Below are 6,657 nucleotides of genomic sequence, written 5' to 3'. Positions count from 1 at the left end.
ACAATATCCATTGATTTTACATTTTTGTTTTTGTGAATAGTGCTGTGATAAACATACCAGTGCAAGTATCTTTTTGATATAATGGTTTCTTTTCCTTTGGGTAGATAACTAGAAGTGGGATTACTAGAGTGCATGGTAGTTCTATTTTTATTTCTTTGAAAAATCTCCATACTATTTTCCACAGAGGCTGTACTAATTTATATTCAGACTAACAGTGTATAAGAGCCACTTACTTCTGCATCTTTGCCATCATCTGTAATTTTTTTACTTTTTACCAATAGTCGTTCTGACAGGGGTAAGAAGAGATCTCATTGTGGTTTTAATTTGCATTTCTGTGATAATTAGTGATGTTCAAATTTTTTCATATACCTGTTGACCATTTGTGTGTCTTCTTTTAAAAATAACTATTCATAGCTGGGCACAGTGGCTCACGCCTATAATCCCAGCACTTTGAGAAGCGGAGGTGTGAGTATTGCCTGAGTCCAAGAGTTCAAGACCAGCCCGGGCAACTTGACAAGACCTCGTCTCTACAATAAATTAAAAATTAGATAGGCATGGTAGTGCACGCCTGTAGTTCTGACTACTTGGAAAGCTGAGGTGGAGGGATCACCAGAGCCCAGCATGTCGATGCTGGGGTGGCAGAGAGTATGCCACTGCATTCCATCCTGGGTGACAAAGTGAGACTCCAACTCAAAAAAAAAAAATTTCTATTACTGATTCCATCTTGTTACTGTTACTGGTTTGTTCAGGTTTTCTGTCTCTTTCTGATTCAATCTTGAGAGGTTGTGTGTTTTCAGTAATTTACTCATTTCTCCTAGTATTTCAAATTTGTGAGTGTATAATTCTTCATAAGTCTTTCATAACCTTTTATATTTCTGTGGTATCAATTATAATATGGCCTTTTTTTCCTCTGATTTTGTGTATTTGGATCCTTCTTTTTCTTGGTTAGTCTACCTAGCAGTTATCGATTTCTTTATCTTTTAAAAAAAAACTTTTCATTTTATTGATTTTTTTGTCTCAATTTCATTTAGTTCTGTTTTAATCCTTGTTATTTTTTTTTTTCTTCTGCTAAATGTGAATTTGGAATTAATTTGCTCTAGCTTTTTTAGTTCTTTGAGATATGGCACTAGATTGTTTATTTGTGATCTTTTTATTTTTTTGATGTAGGGTTTAATGCTATAAACTTACCTCTTAGCTTTGCTTTTGCTGTATTCCACGAGTTTTGAAATGTTGTTTCCATTTTTTTATTTGTTTCAAAAAATTTTTAAATTTTCATCTTAATTTTTTGTTAAATCAATGATTATTGAGGAGCATGTTGTTTAATTTTCTTGTATTTGTATAGTTTCTGTGGTTCCTTTTGGTATTGATTTCTAGTTTTATTATGCTGTGGTCTGAGAAAGCACTTAATATGATTTTGCTTTTTAAAAATTTCTTGAGACTGGTTTACCTCGGAGAATGTTCCATTTGCTGATGAGGATAATGTACAGTTTGGGTGTATAATGATCTGTAAATATCTGTGAGGTTTATTTGGTATAAAGTCCAATTTAAGTCCAATGTTTCTTTGTGGATTTTCTGTCTCAATGATCTAATAATGTATTTGGAACATTTAAGTCTCCCACGACTACTGTGCTTCTGTATATCTCTTTCTTCATGTCTAGGGATTTTTTAAATTATTATTGTGGCTGCTCTAACATTGAGTGCATATATATTTAGAATTTTTATATCCTCTTGCAGGATTAAGCCCTTTAGCATTATATAATAATCTTTATTGTCTTTTTTATTGCTTTTGATTTAAAGTCTATTTTATTTAAAGTCTATAGTTATATTAAGTATAGTTGTTACTGTTCCTTTTTGGTTTTCACTTGTGTGGAATATCTTTTTCCACCCCTTTACTTTTAGACTGCATGTATCTTTACAAGTAAGGTGAGTGTCTTGTAGCATCAAATAGTATGATCATGTTGCTTTATCAATTCCATCAATCTGTATGTTTTAAATGAAACATTTAATCCATTTAAGTTCAAGGTTAATATTGATATGTAAAGTTTTGTTCCTATCATATTGTTAATTGTTTACTAGCTATTTTCCAAATTCTTTCTTTTCTCTGTCTTTGTGATTTGGCGGGATTTTGTAGTGTTGCCTCTTGATTCCCTCCTCTTTCTTCTTTGTGTGATTGCCCTATTTGAGTTTTATAGTTTCATGCATTTTCATGATGGTGATTACCAACTTTTAACTTCCAAGTTTAGGGCTATTTTAAGCATTTCTTGTAAGCCTAGTTTAGTTGTGATGAATTCCCTCTACATTTGCTTATCTGAAAATACTTTATCTCTTCTTCTTTTATGAAGCTTAATCTTTCTGGATCTAGACTTCTTTGCTTACACATTTTTTTCTTTTGGCACTTTGGATATATCATTCCAGTCTCTCCTGGCCTGAAGGGTTTCTACTGAGAAGTCTGCTATTAGCCTTATGGAGTTCTCTCCTTTTTTAATTTTTAATTTTAAAGATGTGGGGTACAATTCAGAGTTAAGTATACAGATGTTCATTATGCAGGAACACTTGTTGATGAGGTGTGCCCCCCCCCCCGGCATACTGAAGTTCTCTTTATAGGCGACTAGATATTTTTCTTTTCTTTTGGTGATTTTAGAGTTCTTTCTTTCACTTTGAGTTCAGAGCATCTGATTATAATGTACCATGGTGAAGTACTTTTGCAATGTATTTTTTTAAAGACTATTGGACATCCTGTATCTGGATTTCTAAATATCTTGCCAGACTTGGAAATATTTTATCTATTACTTTGTTAAATAGGTTTTCTAAACATTTTTATTTTTCTTTCCCCTCATGAATACTGATAATTTGTAAGTTCAGTCACTTTATGTAGTGTCAAATTTCTCCAAGACTTTGTTCATTCTTTTTTAGCCTTTTTTTTAAAAAAAAGAATTTCTGTCTGGCTATATCATTTCAAAGAGCTGTCTTCAAGTTCTGAGAGTCTTTATTCTGCTTGGTCTAGTCTATTGTTGAAACTTTCTGGTGTAATTTGTGATGCCTTTAATACATTTTCCAGTTTCAGAATTTTTGTTTTTAAGATATATATCATCTTTGCAAACTTCTCATTCATATCCTGACTTAATTTTCTGATTCATTTGCATTGGTTTCCAGATTTCTCTAGCTTTGAGCTGCTGCTGCTGCTTCTTCTTCTTCTTCTTCTTCTTCTTCTTCTTCTTCTTCTTCTTCTTCTTCTTCTTCTTCTTCTTCTTTGTCTTCTTCTTCCTTTCCTCCTCCTCCTCCTCCTTCTCCTCCTCCTCCTCCTCCTCCTCCTTCTTCTTCTTCTTCTTCTTCTTCTTCTTCTTCTTTGAATCAAGGTCTCATTCTGTTTCTCAGGCTGCAGTGCAGTGGCAAGATCATGGCTGACAATAGCCTCAAACTCCTGGGCTCAAGTGAGCCTCCTACTTCAGCCCCCTGATTAGCTGAGACCACAGGTGAAATCCACCACATCTGGCTATTTTTTAAAATTATTTTTTGTAGAGAAGAAGTCTCACTATGTTGCCCAGGCTTGTCTTGAATTCCTGGGCTCAAGCAAACCTCTAGTCTCGGCCTCTCAAGGTGCTGGGATTACAGGCATGAGCCACCACACCCAACATTATTAAGCTTCGTTAAAATTTATATTTTGAATATTTCAGCATCTTGAGGATGTCTTTTTGTTAGACTCTACTGCTGGATAATTATTGTGTTCTTTTGAGTGTGTCATATTAATTTGCTTTTTTGTTTCCTGTATCTTTACATTGATTATTAGGCATCTGGAACACAAGTTGCTTCTTCTTATTTTTGAATCTACTTTTTTCGGGGGAGACATATTTCTTGAAGATATGACTATGACATTGATTGGGTAGGACCATTTGGCTTTGCTTCTGGGTGCAGGTAGTGGTGAAAACTCTGTATTTTTTGTTTGTTTTTACTATAAATGGCCTTAGTGATATCTGTGAATTCCTCAGTATGTTTAGGGTGAGGTTATTGGTGGAGGGTGTACTGAAATTGTTCTGGGGACTGGAATGCCTGATTTTTTTTAAGGTTTCAGTGGTAGTGGTGGTAGGTTACATGTGTCTATTATTATCATCTGGGGTAGTATACGTTGGCACCTGTGTTGGCATTTCCAAGTAGGCCAATTATTGGGACTCTGGATGACTTTCTCAGTTGTAGTAGCAGTGTACCAGGTGGCAGAGTAAGCTTTTGAACTCTTGAGTGGCATGGACAATAGCAGTAGCAGTGGTAGTGAGATGCTCTCCCATTTCTCAAGTGCTACGTTCTTGCATTAGGAGTGATTTCAATGAGCTGCACATGCCAACCTTCAGGGATGGTGCTTGCAGGTAGAAGCCAGCAGAGTAAGTGGTAGCAGCCTTCCAAGTAGCCGGAACTACACACATATTGGGGATTCAGTTCCAGTTCCTAGTTGATATCAGCCAGACAAGCTGACTGTCCTCCTTCTTCTCTCCTAATTTTGGCATTTCCACTTACTTTTCCATTGAACTCCCAGGTTTCCTCTTGGATAATGCACTCAAAATGTAGCTTTCTACACACCATGCTGGCTTCCCCAAGTGGTTGAAGTCTGCCTGAAATGCCTCTAAGCAACTATCTTAGAGGAAAAAAATAATCTAAATGGCGATATTTGTGCATCTTCATTGCTGGATCACATCATGGAATAACAGTGTTCTTTTTACTTGTGGAAGTAATCATTAGCATCTTTAAGTGTAATCATTTTAGAGAACCAATTTCAAAATCCCCAAATGAATTCAGAAAACACGCCCTTAAAATTCTGCTCCCTAGTACCACACTCAGTACCAAAATTTATATTAATCTCTTTGGACTGCCATAGCAAAATAGCACAGACTTAGTGGCTAAGACAATAGAATATATTTTCTTTCTTTTTTTTTTTGAGTTGGAGTCTCACTCCGTCACCCAGACTGGAGTGCAGTGGCCGCTCCCGGCCACCGCAGCCTCACCTGCCGGGCTCCAGCAATCCTTCCACCTCAGCCTTCCAAGTAACTGGAACTACAGGCGCACGCTACCATGCCCGGCTAATTTTTTGGATTTATTGTAGAGATGAGGTCTCACCAACTTGCCCAGGCGGGTCTCAAACCCGCGGGCTCAGGCAATCCACTCACCTCAGCCTCCCAAAGGCACGGGATTACAGGCTGAGCCACCAAGCCCGGCTAATAGAATATATTTTCTTACAGTTCTGGAGTCTGGAAGTTCAAGATGAGAATGCTTGAACTTGTTTCGATTTTAGTGTGGCCTCTCTTCCTGGCTTGCAGACATCTGCCTTCTTGCTATTTGCTTACATAAACTTTCCTCAGTGTGAATGTATGGAAAAAGAAAAAGAGAGAGGTTTCTTTCTTTTTTATATGACAATCATCCTATAGGATTAACATTCCACCCTCACCTTCTTTAACCTTAATTAACTCCTGGAAGGTCTTGTCTCCAAATAACATCAAGTTGGGGGTTAGGAATTCACCATATAAATTTTGGGAGAGAGGAAAGGAAACAATTCAGTTCATAACAATAGATAACAGTAAACCCAGTGAAGCAGATTTTTTACTTTTTTCTGAGAGACAGAAAAAATACCATTTCAAATTTGTTATCCTCAAATGTTTCAAACTGTTATGATGTCAAGAAATACTGGAGTAGAAGATTATTTTATAATGGGAATTATCACTCTTATGGCCCTTTCTTTTTCTATGAATGTAGAGCAAACATGTGAAAAAGACTGGAAATTAGGAAGTTTGGCAAATTTGAGGGTTCTGATTTTTCTGACACAAGAATTTTTACTGTCTGTATACTGTACACATTAGTATGCTAAGATTGGGTCGTCTGGAGTGGGGGAGGGTAGCAACTGGAGAGCAGGCCTTCTGAGAGAAAGGTAATCAAGAACTAGACCCTTTTTCTAACAAGTTAGAAGTTATTGCAGCATATCATATACAGAAAATGGCCCTTACTGATGTAAACAAGAAGCAACATCAGTCCAACTATTCATCCCCTCTTCTAATCAAGAATACTCATTTTTATTGAGGAGAAGTTTGAAATGTGACTCCAGCTGCACAGGAGAGACTCGCTAAAGGAAGAAGACTGGTTCCTGGTATACTGGGCTTCTGCTGATTGCTCCTGGCTCCATGGAGGTGTCAAAACAAATAAAAGATGTGTTTGAGCCCAGGTCTCTATGGCTATAGATGAGTATAACACTGGAGAAAGAAAGATCCTTTCTTTTTATTTCTATTACACCCTTATACGGTGGCTTATGCATAGAACACTTCAAAACTTCTTAAGTAGACAGACGTCTGTACCAGACTACTGAGCTATCTGTTCTCATGTGGACAAACTGCTAAATAATGTAACAACAACAGCTACAGAGAATGGGCCAGTGGACTTACTACATTTTCTAGTATTTTCCACGACTAGTATTTTCTAGTATTTTCCACCACAATTGTAACCAGGTGTGATCTCTTGGATTGCTTAAAGCCCTTAGGATTTTGAAATTATCCTTGAAAAGGGGGACCAAATGAGGGAAGAACAAATATTTCTAGTAAACCAGATGGGAGTTTAGAGTCAAATATTTTAAATATTAAGGGAAATGTACCACAGGGTGATGAAGGGCATATCTGGTAGGTAATA

This window comes from Carlito syrichta, unplaced genomic scaffold (assembly GCF_000164805.1).
Source record: "Carlito syrichta isolate Samal-C Ts95f unplaced genomic scaffold, Tarsius_syrichta-2.0.1 Scaffold301922, whole genome shotgun sequence".
Taxonomy (NCBI): Eukaryota; Metazoa; Chordata; class Mammalia; order Primates; family Tarsiidae; genus Carlito; species Carlito syrichta.
Note: the sequence above shows the minus strand (reverse complement) of the source record.